General features: G+C 43.2%; 1 long non-coding RNA gene across 1 annotated transcript in view; it reads right to left on the bottom strand.

Annotated features, from left to right (window-relative positions):
• Nucleotides 1–6,344, bottom strand: part of LOC146835103 (uncharacterized) — a 139,078-nt gene extending 132,734 nt beyond the window's left edge. The window contains exon 1 of the long non-coding RNA XR_014960386.1: nucleotides 6,261–6,344. This is a non-coding gene — a long non-coding RNA (uncharacterized LOC146835103). The remainder of the gene's footprint in view (nucleotides 1–6,260) is intronic.
• Between the last annotated feature and the right edge of the window lie 18,704 nt (nucleotides 6,345–25,048).

Here is a 25,048-nt window from a genome sequence, read left to right as displayed (position 1 = left end):
CTGGTGCAAGGACAGAAGCAGCCAAATAACAGGCGGCACACCATGCAAAGCACAGATTTTCAGTTTAGTGTTTTTAAGCCACGCCCTTAATTAAATTGGCCACGCCCCTTTGAGAGACCCCACAATTTTTTCATCCCACTTAAAGCCCTGAGCCTGGGTGCTCTGCCATTTTCTGGCAAGGAATGCTGGCCATAGAATAGAGTCCCTCCTACAGTAGAAAACGTGACCATGTGCCACATTACAATCCTTAAACGAAGAGATTTTATAGTTCAGGCCAGGATAACATTTAAAATGCTGTCCATGCATTCCTTGGCAAGAAAATTAACAAGAATTTGCAATGCAACAGATCTCGCATTTACGCGAGTTTCAGCTATTGGCATTGTAAATGAAAATGTTTTTTATTTATATTTTGGTTTTTGAAACATAAATAAAACGCATTGTCATTTACAAGGCCAATAGCTTAAATTTGCATAAATGTGAGACCTATTGCATTGCAAATGCTTGTTTTTCATAGCCATTGCCCAGAATGTGCATCCATGGTAGGTGGCCACCCTAGACAAGTAACACAGGTTGTTGAGTGACACACCCAGCAGCGTGTGCCATAGACAACTGACCATATGGCCTTTGCATAGAATGGCTCTGCAACTCTCTATAGGTAGATACTGCCTTGCAGACGACCTCCGCACTCTAAATTTAATAATAATTTTTAAAAAAGAGTCAAACTCCATGTGTGACTCCATGTCTGGCAGTACAGCTCAGCAGTAGATTAAGCATGGCAGCTAGTGAGGGTTTGCATCCTTTAAAAAATAAATCTAATTAAATAATAAAAAAAAATTAAAAAAAGAGGCGAACTCCATGTGTGACTCCATGTCTGGCAGTACAGGTCCGCAGTAGATTAAGCATGGCAGCTAGTGAGGGTTTGCATCCTTTAAAAAATCAATCTACAATGCGGAGGTTCTTTGCCATCAGTAAGGCGGTACCGAACTGTAGGTCCGGGTCCCAAAGTCCCAATTATTCATGAGATATTTTTACAGTTGTATATCGGCGGATACAAGTTTCTGACAGCCCGGTCTCTCTTTCCCCGCGTGATTATTGGGTCTAAAGCGCGCCCAGGTTTCCCGGGTCCGTGCTTTAATATCTAATGTCGTCCAAAGACGTTTTTTATAGGCATTCTGGTATTTGTAGTTCTGTTTGAAAAAAAAACAGGTGCACATCAGAATTTCAGCTAATAAATAAAAAGGTATTGATGGAGGGGCGTAAATGTGGACTTGGAAAACTTGAAAGTTGTTTCTGGTCCGGCAGAAAGGACACATCGTGTCTAAATGTACTAATGCAAAGGCGAGCAGCGGCCTTACAATTTGCTGTTATACTTTGCTAAGAGCTCACAGGTACAATGTGGATGGAGATTGGGCAGTCGTATAAGGAAGGCAGTGCAAGTAAGTACCTGTACCATGACTACCAGTCGTCCTGGCGACAACTCGTAGCCCTCGCCTGGTCATTCAGCCAACAAGAAGCATGCTGGGACTTGTATATCCAAACCTGTCATGGAAAAGGTGAAACTACAAATTTATTTATAGTTGCTGGTGATGGCTGTAAAGACGGGGCATGATAAAAGTCACTATCACGGCAGCTAGGAGAAACAGAATAATTAACATCAGAAAACGAACAGCATTACTGCAATGCGTGTGCCCGGCAAACAGGCCATGGGGTAAGAAGAGAACATGAGAATAAATGCAGGGAAACCATCTCAAATAAAAGCACGACAGGGGGAGTGCGAACAAAACAACTGAATCTCCATCTGCCATGAAGTAGCCGGATTCAGATGCAAGCAGCTCCGCTGAGAACTACACATCAATGCCCTCCGGCCTCTAACTGCTACAACAAGGGACTTTTAGCCAATGGATTTAAACGAGCAGATTCCGTAAATATATTTCCCACTTTGTAAATAAACACGAAGCAGCCAGCACTGGCTTTCCACCTTCTCTGCCCCGCATGTACCCCTGACTGCCTGTGTGCACCGAGTGAACCCCACTGTTAGTGGTTTCGGTTCCCATTCAAGGCTACGCTCATACGGACGGGTGCAGTGGCCCTTAACGAAGGCAATTGACATGAACATCTGAGGGCTGTGAAGACTGCCAGAAAACAACTGTACAATAGAAGCATTTGCAAGTAAAACAACATGAGTTTTAAATAAAACTTACGGTGCGGCTAACTTTGCCCTCCGCCTTTGGATGCCCAGCGTGGAAATGAAGAGTGCAACTATGGGAAGTTTGATTTGGGATGGGGGGAAGGAAAGGGAGGAGCAAGCTACCAGCACACCCTCCTACGTAAGGCGAAACAAAGATGGTGTCGGCCTGTCCAGATGGCCGTTGTAAAAGTAGACAAGGCGGTAACCCCAAAGCCCGGTTTTCAATCACGCGCCAGCGTTTAACATAAACGGTGATGTGAGCCAATTTTAAACAAGGGTGGGGCTTATTGTTTTCCCCAAAAGGGTATTGATTCCAAAAGGCCCTCGCATGGTGAGAGCAGCGCATGTGCGCTGCTAACGCCATGCGAGACCTAACTGCTAACTCTTTGCATGCATGCCCATCCCCAAACTTATTTTCATCCTCAATCAAAACGTACTGAAGACTGTGGCAGCCATTTTCAGTTTAAGGGGTCATTTAAGCACTTGTAGGTGCCCCCCAGACTGCCAGGGCAGCATAAGCCCTGGTGACCTCTTCCAATGCGGAGAGTGGGGGAAGGTGGGGCTGCAATATTTGAAAATATCTGCCTGCAATTAGGTGCAAGAGAGATGCAAGTGCAAATGAAAAATGAGATTTATGAAGCCATGCAAGGTAGCCCTGCGTGGCTTCATAAATCTCGATTAATGTAACACAGCGTAAATCACTGCACTGCATTACTCTGAGCTAGGGAGGCATTTCGTTGGGTGTTGCTTGGGTGTTCCCACGCAACATCCATGGATTGTGACGTATTCCCAGATTTACAAGAACAGGTAAACCTGGGAATGCTCCAAAAAGATATGCCTCCCTCTGCATCATGCAGCACCCATAGAAAGAGGGAAAGACTCTCAGGATTATTTTTGTGTAGGAAGGTACCCCTTCCTAAACAAAAACAATCCTGCATGCAATGCAGGCACCCGTGCACCATGGTGCAAGGGGGCCTGCATTGGAGTTGGGCAGCCTATTGTGCGCCAGCGCAGGGGAAAGGACAGGAATGTGCTGTATTGCTTTAAATATGACACATTAATTCCTTTTCCCAGTGACGCACCGCTGCAAGGTGACTTCCTTCTCTGCACTCGCCACTTTTTCATAAATATGGCCCTGTGACCAGTGCTTAATTTATTAAGTGCCAGGGCTCTCCTCAGGAGGCCACTGCAGCTTGCACCACACATTCCCCCATGCTGCCAATGATAATAACAACAGAACTACTACCCATCATACTACTGCAAGTGTGACAATTCAGACTATTTCCGGCCTCCAAAGCGATGAGAATGGCTTGGGTGGCAGGCAATAATAATTTTTTATGTATATTGAATTAATAATTACCTGTTGTTGTGGTCATCTCTAAATTAGCCAGAGAGCTCCACATTATGGCAGAGTGTCACAAACACCAGTGTTGTCAATTAAGTTCCAGTTCTGAGCACCAGAAACCACCGGCTCAAATTAACCACTGGCTGTGAATTTATGCCTTCTGAAATAACCAGCAATCCCTTGAATTATGAAAGAAACCCTAGAGAGCTCACTTTCTCATCGATATACCTTCCTTACATGCAGTTTTTTTCCAGTGTTGTCTTAAGTGAAGGAAATTTATATCAGCACTGCCTTAAAATGAGTTGTCATCTGCCCCCGTTAGAAGGTTGAAATTGCCATTTATCCAGCCTGGCCCCCCCACCCAAAGTAATTTACAGTATTGTGATAAATGGGACGAGGCAGCCCTGCAGAAGGGACCGCAGCAGATTAATGGAGGAGATTTAGGATGCAATCATCCTGTGTGTCAAAGGTTCAAATGGTGATGGTACACAGCCATCCGCGCCTAGGCTCCCAGGGTGCCCACATTTAGGGGCGATGGTGAATGGCTACAGACGAGCGCATCATTCATTGGTAAAGAGATATGGAATCTTAAGAACTATAGAACCAGTTTATGACCTGCTTCCGTAGTGTTAAAGGAAGGGCATTGCACAGGGGTTGTTCCTAATCCAGAGCCATCTGGAGGTAGAAATCCAGAGCTTTGGCCTTGAAAGGAAGCATGTGTGCAGGGAAAGCCAAAGCCTGGCCGGGGGAACGCACAGACGTGTTAAGCTCCATTCACAAAGCTGTCTACATATGGAAGTCACACTTACTCCTGCACATAGCCTTATTTGCAAGCGCAATACCACTTTTCGAACACGGAAAAGTTGATTTTGAACACTACGGGCCTATTTACAAAAGGCATTTTGGAGGATCTAAAACGTACTCCTGTAGTACTTACGTCCACTTACAGCATCTGTGAATTGACCCCAAAACATCCAACTCCCTATTCCTAAAAGTGCAAAGAAGGCGCGGTCTATTCAATTTGCAATAATTGTGTGTGAATATTTCTGGAATATCCCATGAATATCCCCATTTTAGATGATTTGGGACTACTTCAAAGAGTAATGTCAGAGTGCTCCAAGATGCGGCCGTGAACAGGCCTACACAAAGGGTTTACTCACACGTAGATGTTTGTGTGAGTAAATGTATGAGCAGGGATGGGTAGTGGGTGGTAGTGGGGATTAGGGGCAGCAACATACATGTTTGTGGGTATTCACAAGCTCGTCTCTGACCCCCTCTCGCTCAGGTAAAGGTTTGTAATTTACTCCTGCCCTTTACAGGGTTTAAAGGAGAGGGGAGCGCTCCTTAAATTACGAAGGGTTTAAGGCAATAGATTCTTCTCAAGATAAACAGATTTTCCTCGTCGAACTCAAATAATTACCAGGAGCATCTGCACAGTCACAAACAATTTTCTAATACACAAATATGCATGTGTATTTTCGCATTAAAATTTACTTCTCAAAGTTTTTCCAGGAGAATGTCAAAAATCTGTGGTAGACTTAGATCTCCAGATGTACCCTGAAAAGAATTTGCGGATTAGAAAGTTTCTAATCTACACCCATGTGCGGTCAGAGACATGCGGGTGCACATTTGCGACTTTACCTGTGACTTGTGCCATTGACACCCAACTACTAAGGAGGGACCAGGCAGGAGCAGATCGCAGAGTGAACCCCAAAGTTATAACATCAGAAATGGCCGCAGAGATCAGCCACAGATTGCCAGAAGCCTAAACAGAACTAAACACATGGACATGTCTAGACTTTCTTTTTCTACACTAGCCAAGCTCCAAAACATCCCTAGTTCTTGCTAATGTTTCCTGTGTAAGGACTTGGATGTCGGCACTGGGAAACAGAAGTCTTTCATGGTGCCATGAGATGCCCGCTTTTCAGGCAGTAGTGTAGCACTGCTGCCAACTAATGTGGCTCTGTCATTGGATGGAACACACGCGTGTATGAGGCAAGCTCACATCACATGCATTTGAAGCAGATGATGCTAGGAGGTTTTTACCATCTTTTTTTATCATCAATTTACCTGCGACCCCTAGAATAAACAAGGCTAATAAGTCTTGCCTATGAGAGCTACTGGCTTGGGGGATGTTTTGTAGCCTGCTGTACCGCAGAGCGGGTAATTTGCAACTTGGCTAAAAGTAATGTTAAAATACACCAACATGCAGCCAGGGCTAATGTGCTTTGAAAAAATAAATGGCATAGCGCTGGCTGCATCACAGTCCTTTTTTTATTAATATTTTTAGCAATGCTCCACAGCACCCATGCTGTTATACAGCAAGGCTGCAAATCATTCCTAAAGTCAGCAATGCCAGTGCTGTACAGCAGGAACAAAAGGTAATGGCATGGCCAATAGCCGCCATGATGAGACCTATTGGGGTTGCCAATGCTTGCTGGGTCTTGTCACAAAACCCCTGTGAGTCTAAACAAATCAGTTATTCTCCCTATTCGTTAAAAAGATAAACATATGTCATTTGGCAAAAATACTATCACATAAAGAAAGCATTGTGCCCATGTTCATGAAAATATATTTGGAAGCAGATAACAGCTGTTGTCACAATAAACATCCATTTCAACGGATAAAAGGGTTTCTTTGAAGTGTGTGTGGCCTTGTAAAACATAGCTACAAATGGCAAGAGGTTTAACAAGGATGAGAAGGAAGAAGAAACAATAAAAGTAGTACCTGAATCATAGCGCAATCAAGCTGAAGCAATCAGTACGTGGTCCATGCTCCAACTGAAAGAAGAGGAAGTGAAGCCAGCACGTACTGGAAAATGAAAAGACAACAAATAAGAGTGAAAATGTAGCCAACAAATGCTAAGCAATGAGAGGGCTGCAAGCCCCTTGTACACAATATCTCTCGCAAGCAAGAGTGCATACACCACCATTCACTATTGCAATCGTAAAGAGCACTTAACTAATGTTATCAATGAAGGGGGGCATTGGTTCTGGAGTTATGCTGACTAGTATTGGCTCATTGGCAGTACTGATTGCTTACCCTTTTAGGGCAATACCCCTATTCCCACAACTATGAAATATATTTATGTAAGGTAAAATAAGCAATTCTCAATAATAATAATAAGTATGCCGTTTGCTTTTCTTAAGTAAAACAGCGGTCAGAGATCATGTATTAATTGTCACATACGTTTATTTTAATGCAGTTGAAAACAATTGTGAGGCAGCAGAGAACTTAGACCAGCTAACACATGTTTTGCCCCTCAAAGGCACGCAGGCCTTGAGCTTTTTCAAGGCTGTTTAAATATTATTAGTTACAGAGTTACAGGTATTCCATTCATGTACATATATATGTCACATAAAGAAAAATATATAAATAGAAGCAAACGATAAATGCAGCTGAACATTACATACAAGTGAAAAGGAGAGACAAAAAAAGAGAGAAACAAGCATAATTAATAAATATGTATCAAGAAATACTATAAGTGTTTGCAACCGTGTTTCAAATCCTAAATTTGCCCTGAGCACCCCACCCCAAAGTATACACTTCCCAAATGTTTGTTAGATTCGATTTAAATCGAATAAAAAAACCCTACCCCAGTGTATGCACTTTCCCCAATCTTTGTTAGACTGGGGTTAGAGTTGTAAATTTAATTACCAGTCCTCTCGTTATTTAGATTTTGCCCAGTATTTATATGACTCTAATTGGAATAGTGTATCTGAACTTTTTTTTTAAAATTCATAATTGTTTTTCTTTTGTGTTTTTTTTAAGTCATTTACTATTTACTTTTTTTAAGGTATTACAAATAATAATTTTGTTACATACTTTTAAATATTATTTATAGTAATAAATGTATTATACTTTATATTTTAATAATAACATTTATTTTTATTCATTAATACATTTTTAAAGCTATATGTATTTTTTCTTTTTAGGTCGAGCATTCCAGACCTCTTGTATATACTTTAGTATATACTTATATGTGTATGTAATTTGTGGGCTCTGGAGATCAGCCCTAGGACTTGTCTGCTTCCGCTTTGGGACTTTTTTTCTGTTCAATTGCCTCTATTTAACTGTCTTGATAGAAAACGACCAGTAGAGGTCAGTAAAATACCAGAATTGCTTTCTGCTGAGGGACATTCTTTTTTAAATTTTTCTGGCAACTGCGTCTATTTAACTTTCCTGATAGAAAATGACCAGCAGAGGTCAGTAAAATATCAGAATCACTTTAGCATTCTCTAGATTCCAGTCCATAGAAATTGTCTTCCATGAGCACCCACAGAAAATAATATTTTTTTCAAATCTTGTATTTTCAGTGATATGACCACCGAAGGCCCTGATTTTATATTTAAAACAGAGCTTTGGACTATACCATTTCCCGCTGAAAGGCAATATTTCTCTCCATGTGTTCCCATACCTGCCGTGTCAAGCAGTTTAGTGCTTACTTTTCCTCCATGTTAAAGAACAGTAGATGTTTCAGCACCCAGGCTAATGTGCTACATAGCTAAATACATATAAGGTCCCAAAGGCGAGACCAATTGCATTGCAAATGCTTGTTTAAATAAGTTAGCAACTTAACAAAACAGGCCTTTGAATCCCCCTTCTGTAGGATCAGTATAGCGGAGAGTGTCTTTGTCAGTGAGATCCGGAGGCCTTGAATCTGAGATTTCCTGACAAGCTTCACTGGCGGCCGGTGACCTTTTAAAGTGGTGGACGTAAACCTTGGCTCGAATCTCACAGAGCTTTTTCTTGAAGGGTTCTCTCACACTTTCTTTCACTAAGTTTACTCTCTCACTCTGACTCACTCAGTCTCACTTGGTCTCACTAATTCAAACAGTCTCACTCATTCCACCCTGGCCCACTCTGTCTCACTCAGTCCCACACATTCTCACTCATTCTGAATTACTGAGTCTTATTGTGACTCAGTCCCACACACAGTAACACTCATTTACACTCACTGTCATTCTCCCTAACTCGCTCACATTCATTCTCATACATACTGGTCCTTACTGTCACTCAGTCTCACTCACTCTGACTCTTTCCTTCACTGACTCTCTCTCACTTTAACTCACACAAATAGTCGCACACATACATGCTCACAGTGCTGGAATGGCAGAGGCACCTTCATGCACCTGTGTCAGCAATCAAACAATGTCACTGGCTGTCTCAGTTTGTTTCTGGACCCAACGCATGTCTGCATTTTATTTTTATTGTATCAAAGGTGAATAATTATTCACTCTTGATACAATAAACATGTACCACGAAACAAGGAGGGTGTAGTTTAGCTGTGGAGCCCATAAAAAAGAGCTGCCTCTGGTCTAGGGACACCTATCCATCAAACCAATCTATCCACTCAATCCTTTCACTTATCCACCCCCTTTCATCCATTCATTCAATCATCCATCCATCCTTTTGCTCTTCCATCCACTCTTTTTCTCTTCCATCCACCCTTTCGCTAATCTGTCCATCCTTTCAATCTATCCATCCATCATCCTCTCTTTGGCTCGTCCATCTATCTACCATTTTACTCAGCCACCCATCATTACACCCATTCACCCTTTGTCCCATCCATCCTCCCATCCATGCCTCCATTTACCATTTCACTCAACCATCCATCCTTTCACTTACTCATCCATCTATCCATCTATTTATCCATCCATCAATTCACCCTTCCACTCATCCATCCATTCACTCATTCTACCATCCATCCTTCCTTTCTTTCATCAGCCATCAACCCATCCATCCATCCACCCACCCTCTCTTTCACTCATACACCCTCCCTGCCTTTCACTCTTCCATTCTTCCATCCAACCTTTCACTCATTCTTCCATCCACCATTTCATCCATCCACCCATCCTTCCGTTCACTCACTCACTCTCCCAAGTTAATTATGAGTCTTTGACTGCCGAGCTGCAGACAGAAGAGGTCCATCAAGAACCCCACCCCACCCTAGCTGCTGATGGGGAGGGGGGGTGTTTGACAATGCCCCTGATGCAGGCAAAAGCTTAACTGCACACTTACCTCTTGGGCCACTAGTGCAATTGTTGTCCGCAGCTGGTTCCTTCCCTCTCTTGGGCCTCTACAGTCGAGACAAGGAGCACTCTGTCCTGCTCAGCTCCATAACTTTTTATCAAAGTGAAACCAAATGCAGTACTAAACATGAGTTACTGTCATGACAGCAGTTCCCTGCACTCTGCACCTCTGTAGTGATCAACAAATTGTAGCCACCTACTCCCTCCTTGTCTCATTGACCTGCTCCCCCCCCAGCCATTGAAGTGGATGGAGTTTTGTACCTCCTCCCAGGGCCTCTGTTTATGCGCCCCAAAAGCAACCTGAGCACTTGCTTTCTAATTCATTAGTCCCTCACCTGTGATGTCACTGCTGTAGCTTTTGTCTGCAGGTTGAAGAAAATCTCGCCTGGCTGGTGCTTGCACAGTAGGACATCTGCAAAGTTCAGTAGAGTTCACCCAAGAGATTCAGCACATGGTCTCAGAGCAACGATTTATTTTAAGCTGCTCTGTATTTATTCCCCCGTTCTTGCCTCTCCCTGGTGGGTGCCAGGGCAATGCCCCTTTTGCCCATGAACACCAGTCGCCGCTGACAAGCACTATAAAAAATATGCATTGGGCGGGATGCCAGTATTGGAAGAGTAGAAAGTTGGGGTGTTAGCAGCACTGGCGGGAGGGTGGACCATATTCTGAAAAATAGAACATTGGAATGTGGCGCACTCCATAGAAGACAATGGAGTGCTCCGTGCTTCTACGGGCCAGTAAAGGCCCGCAGAGCAACATTCCAATGTTTTGACAAAGGCGTCTGGGAGCTCGAGGGCATTTCAATCCCCTCGGGCTTCGAGGTGCCTTTGTTTTATTTGTTAGAACATTCTGCTCTCTAGTGGCAGAATGTTCTAATAGCCTTATAGCCCTTCGTAGCTGGGCTATACCGGCTATTAAAGTCCTGCTCCCTTGTTAATGGCCCTCGCCTTCGGCTCGGGCCTTTAACGCTGAAGCAGGCCTTTAATAGCCAGTATAGCCCGCTATGTGGCGGGCTATAAAGCTATAGTTAAGAATGTTAATGAGGTTCTTCTACTCTCTGAAGTGTCATTGAAGGCTCTGTATCAATCAATCACAGGATACTTGTAAAGCGCAGCTTGTCACCCTGGGAGGTCTCCAGGCACTAGGTCCTAACGTCAGTCAAAGAGCCATGTCTTGAGCATCTTCCTGAATTCTTCAAGTCAAGGGCAGGTGCAAAGGTGGAGGATGAGAAAAACTGTCACTAAACTGATCGGTGAACAGGGCATGTGACGTAGATACTCCCCTATGTAAGTTACTGGCTCCTATCCCAGTGAGAGAGCACAGGAGTTTGAGTCTGTATTGCAGTACATGCCGGCAGGTTACAGGTTCCTAAGCCTGTAAAGTCGCTTGTTGGGTTAATGCTCCTACTGCACAAGGGTGTGCTTGTTTGTCCCCAAAATAATTTGTATACTCTGTATTTAGTATATCATGAAAGAAACTCTAAGGAAAAGCAAGGTACTTTGCATTTTATGTCAACAGGAGCATGTCAAATTTGAGGTGCTTTCATTCGAGTGAGTAAGCTGAAAGTGCACTACAAAAAACTAAAACTGAATAAGAAGTGGAAGGGGGCTAGTAATAGGGTATTGCAACATTATGAGAAAGCACAGAGTACAGTTAGTTGCACAGATTACAGTTAGATTTTATATGGTACACATTTTTTAAATTGCAAAAATGTACAATTTGAGGTAGGGGGAGATGCAGTGGGCTGCCGTCGAGTGCATGGTCTTTGCTCACATGACAAAACTTGGATTAGAATTTAAGTCTGCAGGTTCTAAGGTCCAATGAAGCAAACACAGTGAAATCTATAAACATCTGCCAAATATGGGTCAGAGTTGTCATGCTAAAGAGGAACAGCTGGAAAGTAGCAACAGAATTATGGAGGGCTCGAAGCACATTCCGAACTTCCTGCTATAAAACATAAATATATAATGAGGGATGAGGCCTGCTTTTGTCCTCCTCTCCCACTCCACCGCCCTTCCCTTCACAAAAAAAACAAAACTGGATGCATAAAGAGCCACTGTTTTTTCTCCTTCTCTTCATTTTCCAGTCACAAAAGGTATTTTGGCAGTTTGTGCCTCAGAGCTTCTTTCCAAGTAGCCACGCATATTAAATAAAAATTCACCCTGAGCCTCGTTCAGAAGCAGCGTTTGGCCTCAATCTGGAATTCAGCAATATTTATGGATTAAGAGTTAATATTATTATCAAAAACCAAGGGGCATATTTATGTGAAAGTCATGCAGAAAGTAACCTTCCTGTGCTGCATGACAGGGAAAGGGCAGGGATGCGAAGGGGCTTATATACAAGCCCCTTGAGACGGCTGTGCAAAGAGCTGTTAAATAAGCCCCGAAGGGGCATATTCTCAAGCCCCTATCGCCACGGGAACGTCACTTTTTTTGACGTTCCCATGGCGATAGGGACAGTGCCCTATTCTCAAGGCTACGTTAACCCACTCAACGTGGTCTAAAGCCAGGTTAAGTGGCTTAACGCTGCCTTGAGAATAGGGCCCCTTTCACGCTAACCTTAGCGTGAAAGGGGGCATGCAGTAGGTGTTGCAGTGGGTGTACAACCGCAACACCCATTGAATTTGACGCTGCCACCTATTATCAAGGGCGGCGATAATAGGTGACAGCGCCAAACTTAAGACCTGAAAAATCCTGTTCTTAAGGTGGCGAAACGAGGAGAAATGCTTAATTTCTCCACGTTTTTGCTATTTCCTTGTGTGCACACATGGAAAAAGCAACATGCCATGGTTTGTTTATGTACAGGAAGGTGTTCCTTTCTGTACATAAACAAACCTTTAAAAAAATGCTGTTTTGTAACTCACATGTGTGGTGCATGAAGCAGCACACAAGTAAGTTACTAAATGGCATCTTAGGTTTGTTTATGTGCAGGAAGGGACACCTTCCTGTACATGAACAAACCTCCCTGCTTGCAGACACCCTTGCACTCTGGTGGAAGGGTGCCTGCGTTGGCGCTAAGTCGTGAGACTTCGTGCCGTCGCAGGGAGAAATGCCAGGCTGCACCACATTCTTGAGAATAGGGTGCAGCCTTGTGTTTCCGAAGTGGCGGTAAGAAGCGTTAAGCCAAGGAGGCTAACGCCTCTCACCGCCACTTCCTCATGAATATGCACCAAAGTATTTAAAAGAATACGGTGCATTGCTGGGTTGGTGCCGTTTTGGCTGCCTAGAGCCAACGCGGCCACCCTTGCACCACTGTGCTGCATGCAGGATTGTTTTTGTGAGGAACACCCATGCAACGCCCATGTCACGCCTTTCCAGGGTAGAATAACACAACGCAGCAGTTTGCGTTGCATTACTCCAGATTAATGAAGCCACTTAAATCACATTTTGGGCTTGCATCACGCTTGCACCACATTGCCTGGTGCAATAGCGACGTAACTCCCCTCATTAATATGCCCCTAACCTACCAAGCACCAATATAAAACAAGACTTGTAGTACGCTTGAATGCCCAACCAGCACGCCTGCTGGGACTCTTTGCTGCCTCCCATCATGCACAGCCACAGGTTCTAACCAATCCCAGAGAGACAAGGCCATGACGAGAAGTGATGCTCTCCAGGTAGGTACACTCATAATGAAAACAGGTCCCTTCTGCCAACTGTCTTTGCGGCCTGAAGGAATATGGCTGTGAAACGTCTCATGTACGATGTTATTAGAGGAACAGCGATCTTACATGCTGTGTGCAAAGAGTTGTCACAGATGGCCGAAGAAACATTGGGGCATATTATCAAGAAACAGCGTTAAAATTATCGCCGCTTTAGCGGCAGAAAACTGCCGCTAAAGCAGCGACAATGGGCTTGATAATATGCCCTTGAGAATTCCAATAGAAGCCCATGTTCTGGTGTCAACATGGGCTTCTATTGGAAGTCTCAAGGGCATATTATCAAGCCCATTATTGCCGCTTTAGCAGAAGTTTTCTGCCGCTAAAGCGATGATTAATGTAACGCCGTTCTTGATAATATGCCCATTTGGGGCATATTATCAAGACAGGCGATAAAATTATCGCCGCTTTGGTGGCAGAAAACTGCCGCTAAAACGGCGATAATGGACTTGATAATATGCTCTATGGAATTCCAATTGAAGCTCAGGTTAGATGTCCTTCACATCTAACATGGGATTCAATTGGAATTCCATAGAGCATATTATCAAGCCCATTATCGCCGTTTTAGCAGCAGTTTTCAGCCGCTGAAGCGGCGATAATTTTATCGCCTGTCTAGATAGTATGCCCCATTGTTCTTCCTGCCTGCTGAGCAACATTTCAGAGACAATGACCAGACAAAGGAGCAGATTTTTGACAAAGAGCTGGAGTTTCAGAGAAAAGGCACTGGCCACCAGAAATTAGAACTGACCAGCATGGACACCAGATGAGGACTGCCCGGCAAGTACACACAAAGACAATCCTATGACGTGACTTATAGTGTATGGCCCTATATGGAATTCATTTTTTGTCAAATTCCACATGATTTTCTTTTACGATTCTCTGTATTTTGTTTTACTGGTGCGAAAAGCATTAATGCCAAAAGCACTGAAATAAATACATCCCTCTGCACAAATGGAAGAGAATCAAGCTTTAAAAATGTGAACGTTTTCTGGGCTTCAGCTGGTTACAGACCTATCCGGCCACAGTGCATGTTACTTATCTCCACTGTTTGCCGTGCCATGTGGTACCATGGAGAGACTGGTGTAAACGGTTACTTGATAGATTCAATGAGTCTATGCTATGAGTGTTGCACATTCCAGGGAAAACAGGACACAGGCACACCTGACTGGCATTCTTGAACCAGACGACCAAACAATGGGGCATATTATCAAGAACGGCGTTAGAATTATCGCCGCTTTAGCGGCAGAAAACTGCCGCTAAAGCGGCGATAATGGGCTTGATAATATGCCCTTGAGAATTCCAATAGAAGCCCATGATGACACCAGAACCTGGGCTTCTATGGGAATTCTCAAGGGCATATTATCAAGCCCATTATCGCTGCTTTAGCGGCAGTTTTCTGCCGCTAAAGCGGTGATAATTTTAATGCCGTTTCTTGATAAAATGTCCCCTGGAAGGACTTTTTAAGGGATATGGGCCGACCCACACTTGCCCAGCCCTGAGTACATTTTCCCTACTTCAAAAGGAAATCACTAGGTGCAAAGACAGTTCAAAGGGCAAGGTCATAGCCCTAGAAGGAACTGCCACCACTAATGAAGCAGTCGCCAGATTTCAGTCACTCCCATCACACTTGGTCACCATACCCTCCGTTAAAAGGCAGCCATACGTGCCCATTCTTACCTATTGTTTTATGTGTCTGATAAATGTATTGCTTGATTGAATGGAATTCTGGCTCAGCAGGGCAAAGAAGAATCCCTGAGTAAAAAGCAACCAATTGAAGCAAAAAGAAAACAGTGCAACAGTTAAACTAATTAATTGACTTTGAAAACTATTGAAGTGAACAAATTTACAAGTTGTGAGGATTCCTGAACATAAGGAAGATGACTCAAATACGATAACAGTTTTTGAGGAACTAATGAAGGAGTTTTTTTAGCCAGAATTTGCTAGCAACCTGATAACCTCCTGGCACATCGTATATCCTCTTATGTTCCTGAATATCCTAAGTATACCCGCACAATTCTGGTGAATTTAGTAGATTACAGAATAAAGCATTCACACCTTGAGTATTCAAAGAGAATAACAAATTTGACTTTCAAGTCTTCTCCGACATGACTATTGCGGCAACTAGAAAGCAAAGACATTTGAAAACATTGATTCCACGACTCCAAAAAGAAGTTGCTGAAGTAACTCTCTTCCATTAAACCAAATTGAGAAGTGCCATTCAGAGACAAGCTTCAAGTTTTTGCAGACCCTGGCTCAGCACAGAATTTTCTGGAGAAATCCAAAAACACAGGGTAGCAAAATGCTGAATATATGAAAATAGGGTACATACATCTCTTGGAAGGGGGTGAATGAGCTTGGTGTCATTTATTGGCATCCAAAGGGGAAGTCTGTAGGAGGAACAAAGCAGGTAGGCCCTCCGATGCAGGCATGCGGGTGGATTAGGAGGTCTTAGCGCGTAGTAAGTGCAGGGCTTGAGGGGGGAAATACAATGAATAAAGGATGTAAAAAGGACATTTTGGTCGAAGATTTACAAACTCAGAGCTCACTCAAGGCAAACAGGTCAAGGAAAAACAAATTAAAATATGGAAGACTGATTTATGTTGAAAATGGTTCACTACTATTACATGATGTAATGTACATGGTCTGAGGAACACAGAAAAGTAAAGTTTTAATGATGTGGCTAACAGAATGTAGGCCTGAAATTATCTTTTTCCAAGAAACACATTTAAATCCAATAAAACATTTTGTGTTCCTTCTTGGATTAGTCATACATATCTTTCCTCAGCTCAGACTGCCGATAAGGGAGTAACTGTTTTATAAGGAAAGGTTTAGAGTTTGTACTGGTGGAAGCATCCTCAGATAAGGATGGGTATTGGACATGTGTTACTATTTTGATTTTTTAACACCCACCATACAATGGGTTATTAATCACGGCCCTACTGACTCTAATCCACAATTTTGGAGGATATATTTGTTTCTCTGGTCGCTGTAATAGGCCCAGTTATTTTGGGCGGAGATTTCAATAGTTTGCAATCTGTAGCTCTTGATTCCCTCCAAAGCAAATCAAATATTGTCAAACAAAAAGATTATCCCAAGCTACAGCCCTCTGTTCTTTGATCAGCATCATCTATGACATATATGGATTCAATTATATCTTTCAGACACTCTGGCGATCTTTCCAGAACTCATGTGTATTGCGATTCAATTGCAAACTGCTGTTTGCACCCGAATCAAGGTTAAACCTTTTGTATTAATTGCACACTTCCTGGCGTTGGCCTCCATCATTTTAGACCTCAGAAGTTTAAACCTGGATCTAATTATATGGGCAAACTATGTGAAATCCAAGTTTGCGCAGCTCAAAATGGGCTAAAACATACCCGAATGGGGAGTTATACCACAGTCCAAAGTCCAGAACTTGTCAAAATGTGCAAACTGTGCATGTGGTAAGTACCACACCCGCAGTATATTGATATTTACCTGAGCACATTTGCTCATTATATTACCAGCAACTCTTAAAGGGACCCTTTGGCTCCTCTACGATAACTCTTCAAAAGAGACAAATAAATAGCAGTTCAAGGAGGTACTATACCCTGTATATAATAAATATAAAAACAGCATTGTCAGCACAACATTTTCCAAATATGAGGGTCTTAACAAGGGCTCCGATAACAGTTAGTCTGCACGTTTTAGTTTTTTTTGCACCAAAATCTGCATGTCCCGTTATTTATTGGGAATTTTTGTCCCATGCAAATTATGGCAGGGTTTTTGTTTTAAGGCAGCTGCCACCCCTTGTCACGGCATTTAGAGATCCAACAGGGCTCAGTAGTTAACAAGATAGGAGTAGTTCCTCGAAGGCCAGGGGGTCACAAAGGGCAGGGCCCCGTGGCTGTAACTGCTGTCGCGGGGAGACCTGAATCTCAGATCATGATGCCCTCACATGTGGAAATGTACCCAAAAGTGAGCTCACTGGTGCAGGGTCACCCTCTCGTCCACGGGTCCAAAGACTAACAAAAGAGAGATCGGCACTGGAGCTGAAGTAAAACAACAAGTTTATTAATAACTCATGAGCAGGACCATGTCCACACAAATAAGTAGCAGTTCAAGGAGGTACCATACCCTGTATATAATAAATATAAAAACAGCATTGTCAGCACAACATTTTCCAAATATGAGGGTCTTAGCAAGGGCTCCGATAACAGTTAGTCTGAAAAAAGCTGCAATATTTACTGGATCTGCAATATTCTGAAACCACAAGGATTGACATTTATCAACTGTGAAGAATAGCACCCAGTTACGAATACTGCAAAAAATGAGTAATAACATGCACGTTTTCGTTTTTTTTGCACCAAAATCTGCATGTCCCATTATTTATTGGGACTTTTTGTCCCATGCAAATTATGGCAAGGTTTTTGTTTTAAGGCTGCTGCCACCCCTTGTCACGGCATTTAAAGATCCAGCAGGGCTCAGTAGTTAACAAGATAGCAGTAGTTCCTCAAAGGCCAGGGGTTCACAAAGGGCAGGGCCCCGTGGCTGTAACTGCTGTCGCGGGGAGACCTGAATCTCAGATCATGATGCCCTCACATGTGGAAATGTACCCAAAAGTGAGCACACTGGTGCAGGGTCACCCTCTCGTCCACGGGTCCAAAGACTAACAAAAGAGAGATCGGCACTGGAGCTGAAGTAAAACAACAAGTTTATTAATCACTCATGATCGGGACCATGTCCACACAACACTCTCAAGTATTGTAGGAGGGGGTACATTGAACTCACAAACTATCGTCCTTATATACAGTTTTGTTGAAATTTAAGCATATGGACAGAAATGGAAAGAACAAGTTTAAACACAGAAATAGCTATGGGCAAACAAGGGCAGATGGATGACCACTTAGTCAGCAAATAGGGAGGGGGAGCAGGAATGCTTATGGCAGCAGTAAACAATCAATAGATAGCCTCTAAGACCAGGTGCACCGGCAGCTACAAACCCCCCAGCACGTACATTACTGAGCCATGTCGAATGAGGTCAACTAAAGTTGATGACACAAGCAGGGTGAAAAGGCGAACAGCAGAGGACGAAAGAATTACGAAGGAAACTAAATGGAAGCCACATCCAAAATGGCTGTTGCTTATGCTAATGTAAAATATTACACGTTTCCACAGACGACCCTTTTAGCATAAGCTAAGACATTTTCTTGTCCCTTCTATGGGGTATGATATACATCGTGAATATCAATTAACATAATTTCACAAATTTCTCGTTCCATTGTTAAACGGGCATTTGCATTTTGGACATTCGTTTTAGATGGTACACAAGTAGTACAAGTGGAAATACAGAGGGAACAGAGCATTGGTCCACATTGTATGCATAAACAAGAGAAGATAATTGCAATAATTATGAATAAGGCCGACAATACTTTCAGACCCCATACAGAAAATAAGTTCCAGAACCAGCCAGTCTAAGCCCATGTTCCTGAGTCTTGATGTATCTCGGTGGCTATTTTATGCAGTTTGGAAAGGGCATCATAAACAGAAGGGGCTTGGTCAGGGATAAACACGCAACAGCTACTTCCAATAATGCGACATGCTCCACCACGATCAGCTAATATTACATCTAAAACCATTCTATTTTGCAAAGTCACAATTCTCGTAATTTGGAGTTCTTCTGTAATATTTCCATGAGCCATTGCTGTTTGATTAGTCACAGAATCTACCACTCGGGTCAAGCGTCTTCTTTTCCTACCATTCAAAGCTGCGCCAACAAAGAAAAAGAGTCCCATATTAAAGTCAACATATTGCTGTAATGCAGTGTCAGTTTGATCCACTTCATCATTATTTATAGTTCTTTTGAATTGGTTCAAGGAAATGTCATTAAATAATTCTTGATATTTATGATAAGATGCAGGTGCTAAGAACACAGGGGTTGGCAAAAAGGATACATAGCATATTCCAGACCATCCAATTGGTAGATGGTAGTAACCTTTACTTCCACAAATGAAATAAGTTTTATGTGAGGATAGAAAACTGCTATTGTTCGTTCCAGTGATATTCAATACTGTAGTACAGTCATTTTTTCCCACTGGGATACTGCCAAAACTGCTCACACAAAGATTTGCTTGGGCTCTAGTAACAGTGATAACAGGAGGCCCGTTACCCTTGGCCATTCGAGTGTTGGGAAAAACGTAGCTTACGGAGGAATTTCCTTTGCGATACTCCTCCATTTACCATATAGTTCCTTTGGCTTGTGGGAGGCCTTCATCATCAGGGTAACAAACTTTATTTAACTGTGTATTAAGTCCTCCTACATCAGCTGGAGCAATATCACTAACATCAGAGGCCCACCAGGCTCTACAAGAGCCATTATGTAAAAATGGCAGGGGAATGAGAGGCGTTCCTCCCTTCTTCTGATGGGCTGGCATCATTCCACATACCCAGCAGTTGGTAGTATTCGTAGCATTATGAGTATGATGCAGCATTTGTATGAAAGTGTTTTTGAGATATGACATTCGATGCTTCTTCTCATAATAGGGAAGAGTGAAGTAATAATGTTCCATGGGGACAGGAGTAGTAGCAGGCAGTAAGTTTCGAGCCCGAGTTACTTCCTCCACAACCCACATTATCGTAGCAATGATGACAGCAGTCAAAGTCAATCCAGTAATAAACATTGTGCAGCTGTTACAGATTTTTGCAGCTCTTGATTTCTTCTCCTCAGGTATGTTCATCTTGTCGACAAACAACAAAATAGATGTAGCCCTAAGGTCCTGGGCAGGTGTTGGTTTCTTCACTAACGTTGAGACGAGTAGTCACTAAAAGGCTACCCCCCTTTGTAGTCAGTCTTTAGCCACCCAGAACAGTGGCTCAAACAAACTCTTTCTGCGATGAAGTGTCTTTGTTCCTGGTTCGAAGTAGATATCTAGATGCGCCGGGAATTGTATGGTCCGGGAATACTTCCTCAGGCCCTTCAGGTGACGCAGCTCGTCCTCTCTCGGTGACCAAAATGTCGCGATGATCTGTCAGCACAGCAGGGATCACATAGGAAGTTGTTCCCGCACCTGCTGATAAATAGAAGACAAGCTGTCAGTTAACTGGGATTCCTCCAGCAGCCCTCATCATCCAGTGGTCCCTCCTTAGACCATTGGTCTAATTTGTCAGCAGAGGCAGATTGTTGCATGTCCAGCACTTCGTGCCTGGCATCATGCCAACGTTCAGCTTGTGACTTAACCACATACATAGATGTGGTGCTTCGCTGCATTGCGGTCTAACTGGTTGTGTGATCTGCAAAGGCATTACCTGCTCCTATTTTATCAGTCACTTTCTTGTGTGCACTACACTTAACAATTGCCACTTTCTTAGGAAAGGTCAGGGCAGTAAGAAGATTATGCACTAATTCTCCATGCACTGTCTGTGTCCCATGTGAGGTAAGCAAACCCCTTTCTTTCTATAAGCGGCCAAAATTGTGTGCCACCCCAAATGCGTACTTGCTGTTGGTGAAAATGTTGACATTGGAAGGCATTCTGACATTCTGTCGTCCATAGGAGGGGCATCGGAGTGTCTTTAGTCAAAAGAGTCAACAAAGGTTTAATAATGTGCGAAAAACTGGGGATCCACTGCCTACAAAAAGAAGTAAGGCCAATCAGTGCACGAACATCCTTCTGAGTACGGGGCACAGGAGTATCTAAAATGGTCTGAATGCGATCTGGTGTGAGTGCATGTCCCCCTTTAGACAGGAGGTGACCTAAATAGGTAACCTGCTGTCTACAATATTGCAATTTCTTTCGCGAGGCTTTGTGTTCCTTTTTCACACTGCTCAGGGGTATCTGCAGCTAACAAGATGTCATCGATGTATTGGATAAGGGCCACCCCTTTTGGTACAGGAAAGGAATCAAACTGTATTTTTAATGCCTGACTGTAAATGCTAGCACTCTCTGTATAGCCCTGTGGAGCTCTGCAGAACTGGAAGGATCTATTTTTCAAAGTGAATCCAAACAGATAACGGCTTTCAGGGTGAATGTGTATTGAGAAAAATGCATTTTTCAAGTCGATCACCGAAAATGTAGTGGCAGTGGGAGGGACCATAGTGAGAAGGGTTGTTATATCAGAAACTACCGGATATTGGGGCCCTACAATTTTATTAACCTCCGGTAAATCAATAATGAATCTGTAAATTTTAGTGTCAGTGTCTTTTTTCAAAATAGGAAGGATAGGGCTATTTCAAGTATTATAGGGGACTTCTTCCACTACCCCCACTTTGATCAAATCCTGAACAATGTGTGCTAATGCTTCTTCACCTTCTCGGGATATTTATGTATTGCGGCAAACGAGGCAGTGTGACACCTTCCCTTACTTGAATATGCACAGGTGGAATAACCATTTGACCCACGTCAGTATCTGATGTGGCCCACAGAGTACAAGGTAGGGACGCCAGAGCGACATCCTCATTGATAAGACAGGACCTCTCAACCATTGGATAATTGTCATTCAAAATAACACGCACACCTTCCAGAAAACAACGTATTGTAGCACGAAAATATTTAAGCATATTGATACCCACAATGTTGTCCGGCGTGTTAGGGGAAAGCAAAAATGGACATGCCGCAGTGAATTTGTCAAGTCCGATATCAAGTGGCTGTGATAGCGGGCTAGATGTAGGTGTTCCATCGAATCCTATCGATGTTATCATTGTGCCGGACAGAGGAGCCCTAGGAACCAATCTTTTAGACAGAGCACTACGGGTAGCCCCTGTGTCAACCAGAAACCGATCAGTAGATCCCAAGACATTTGTGTCAACATAAGGACCCATTTGATCTACTGGCTCCTCAACCGGTCCCTTACCCCATCCTAGGCATCCCTATGTGAAATCGGAATCTGCAAGTGCATCAGCAGAATAATCAGACATTTGGTATTGATTTCGTCTATCAAAAGTATTAGAGTAATTTGGCCCTTGTTCAACTGCCTCAAACCTGGGAGGAGCTCCTGCACCTCCTATTTCCTCAATTCCCTGGGCGTCCTCTCATACTTCCCCTTCCCCACTGGTACTGCTGACCTCGCAAAAGAGGACACTCAGAACGCCAATGCCCAGTCTCTTTACAATAGGCCCACTGATCAGGAGACAAATTTGCTCATGGAAGAGGGAGCGCTCCGTGTGTATACATTGCACGTCCGCGTCCGCCTCCTCCACCTCCCCTAAATGGTGGACCATATACTTGGGCCATCATAACTTTTGTCTTTAAGTCTTTCACCCCCTTATCCTCCCTGCCTTTCGCTTCCTGTTCCTGTCACTCATAATATTGGGCCATGGTCAAAAGGGAAACTGGGGAAGACGTGGTCCAAGAACTCTCACTAGCCTTTAAGCGACTAGCTATTTCCGGTAACAGATTAGTGACAAATTTGTCAACAAACAAATGCTTACCCGTATCATCGGCCAATGACTGGCCGCTAAAATCATGGAATGTCTCCTCAAATCTTGAAAAGAATTCAGAAACGGACTCATCCTTTTTCTGTTTACAAGACGCTAAAGTAGTCCTATCTATTTTCTTAGGGGGTATGAGAGTCTTCAACTTAGTCACAATAGCTTTAGGAAGATCTAATATCTCCTTCTGAGGTTTCTGCGCAGGCTCCCTGTCCGCATCTATTTCTTCTAAATGTTCCCAGGTATCACCAAATGCCACATTGTAATTTATTTTACGTATTTTTCTCTACTCAGGGGGCAAAATAAGCTTGAAGAACATATCAATATCTGGCAAGGTCATAGTGCAAGAGATGATGGCGCCTTCCACCTCCTCATAGAAGGCGGCGGGATTTTTCCGAGGGTCAGGCAAAGCAGCCTTAAGAGCCATAACATCTACTCTGCTCCAAGGAGTATAAACCCAATTATATATTAAATATCCCTTTGCATCATCCGAAGTTTTATCATCATTTGCTCTCGCACCCTTCGGGGAACATACAGTGGTGCTGCTTCACGCATTGGTTTCATAGTAACTTTATTACTGACGGAATTGCCTTCTTTCACCGGAACATCTGTTTTCTCTGCCTGGGATTGAACTGCTTCTACTACTTTACTCTTTCTAGCTAATTCTTGCTCCTTACGTAAATGCAATGTTTCTTATAGAAATTTAACTATTCGTCTAATCGTATCAGGTATATCTGAAAAAGGTAAGTCCCATCTACTAACCGCTTATATTCAACGTTCAGATCAGCTGGTTCTGTTTCTTCAGAAATATGCCGCCTACCATATATTACCTCCCAACAGAATTTTTCTACGAAATATAACTGGTCTACATCTTTCCAAGGTTGAACCATATTTATGAGGATCGTCGCTGTAGTAGTCCGACGAGCTTCCTCTTTAGCAGTGCTTTTTAATGTATCTTTTTCTGCTTTAGTAATAGTAGAGCGAGTCTGTCGCCCAACTTGCTTGTCTTTATCTTTACCCTCTGAGGAAGAGAGCTGCTCATCAGAAGCCTCATCCTCAGGGACACTTGGAGTGGGAAATTTATATGGGGGTGGGGGTCGTTCTAATAGGATGCAATCATCCGGAGGCATATTAATTAGTGGATAGATAGGGTGCCTAATAGGATACTGGTCATTTATCGCTAATTGACATACTCTATCTTCCTTTTCTATTCTTCCTTTCATTTCTTTGTCTTTTAATTCCACCCCTTTCTGATATATCATCTTTCGCTGCTCTTTCCCTGTTATAGCTTCCCCTCTCTTTGCTCTTTCTCGCACTTCTTTATCCCACATATGTACACAATCAAACATACCCTGTCTACTCTTTATTTTAAATAAACACTGTTCTACATACTGAACTTTCTTAAAAGCGAATGACCCATTCACTGGCCATTGTAAATCGGACTCTTTCTTTGTGTATTTGTTCCACAATGAACCATACATTATGGGACAAATACCATATTTAATATACATCTCTCTATTTGACGTCCCTTCGGAGGAGCCGGCTTACTTTGTTTTAAAGCATTCTTGGTACCACAAGAGCAGCAACACCACTTACGGAGTGTGCTGAGAACAGGTATTTTTTCACAAGTATATGTAAAATATTACTACTCTAAACAAGTATTCCAAAAGGAGAAAAATCTCCACATTACCTGCCTTCAGTCTTTGCAAAGAATGAATACCAAAACCAAACCAAAAGAACAAACCAAGCAAATCAAGAGTGCCGCTTCAGTGACCTTACCAAACAGAGATCGGCAGGTAGCCACCTGCTGATCTCTGGTCAACCTAATGGTCACTGCAGAATACGCCAAAGAAAGCCCCAGTCGAGACCGGCCACCAACCGGAGAGTCAAATCGGGAAAACCGGAAAAGTCACGTCGGCCTGCAAAGACAAGGGTCTCCTCATGCAGTGCGCATCCTTAGTAATATTTCGATCCTCCATCAAGACCACTCCTTCGGACGGCCGCATCTCCGATGGGGCCCTACGTGCTGGGGACCAACTGTGAAAATGTACCCAAAAGTCAGCACACTGGTGCAGGGCCACCCTCTCGTCCATGGGTCCAAAGACTAACAATGAGAGATCGGCACTGGAGCTGAAGTAAAACAACAAGTTTATTAATCACTCTTGAGCGGGACGACGTCCACACAACACTCTCAAGTAGTGTAGGAGGAGGTACACTTTTGTTGCAATGTAAGCATATGGACAGAAATGGAAAAAACAAGTTTAAACACAGAAAACAGAAATAGCTATCGGCAAACAAGGGCAGATGGATGACCACTTGGTCAGCAAATAGGGAGGGGGAGCAGGAATGCTTATGTCAGCAGTAAACGCTCAATAGATAGCCTCTAAGACCAGGTGCACCGACAGCTACAAACCCCCCAGCA

This window comes from Triturus cristatus, chromosome 4_2, assembly GCF_964204655.1.
Source record: "Triturus cristatus chromosome 4_2, aTriCri1.1, whole genome shotgun sequence".
Classification (NCBI taxonomy): Eukaryota; Metazoa; Chordata; class Amphibia; order Caudata; family Salamandridae; genus Triturus; species Triturus cristatus.
The sequence above is the reverse complement of the archived record's forward strand: the minus strand, read 5'-3'. Positions and strand labels throughout refer to the sequence as shown.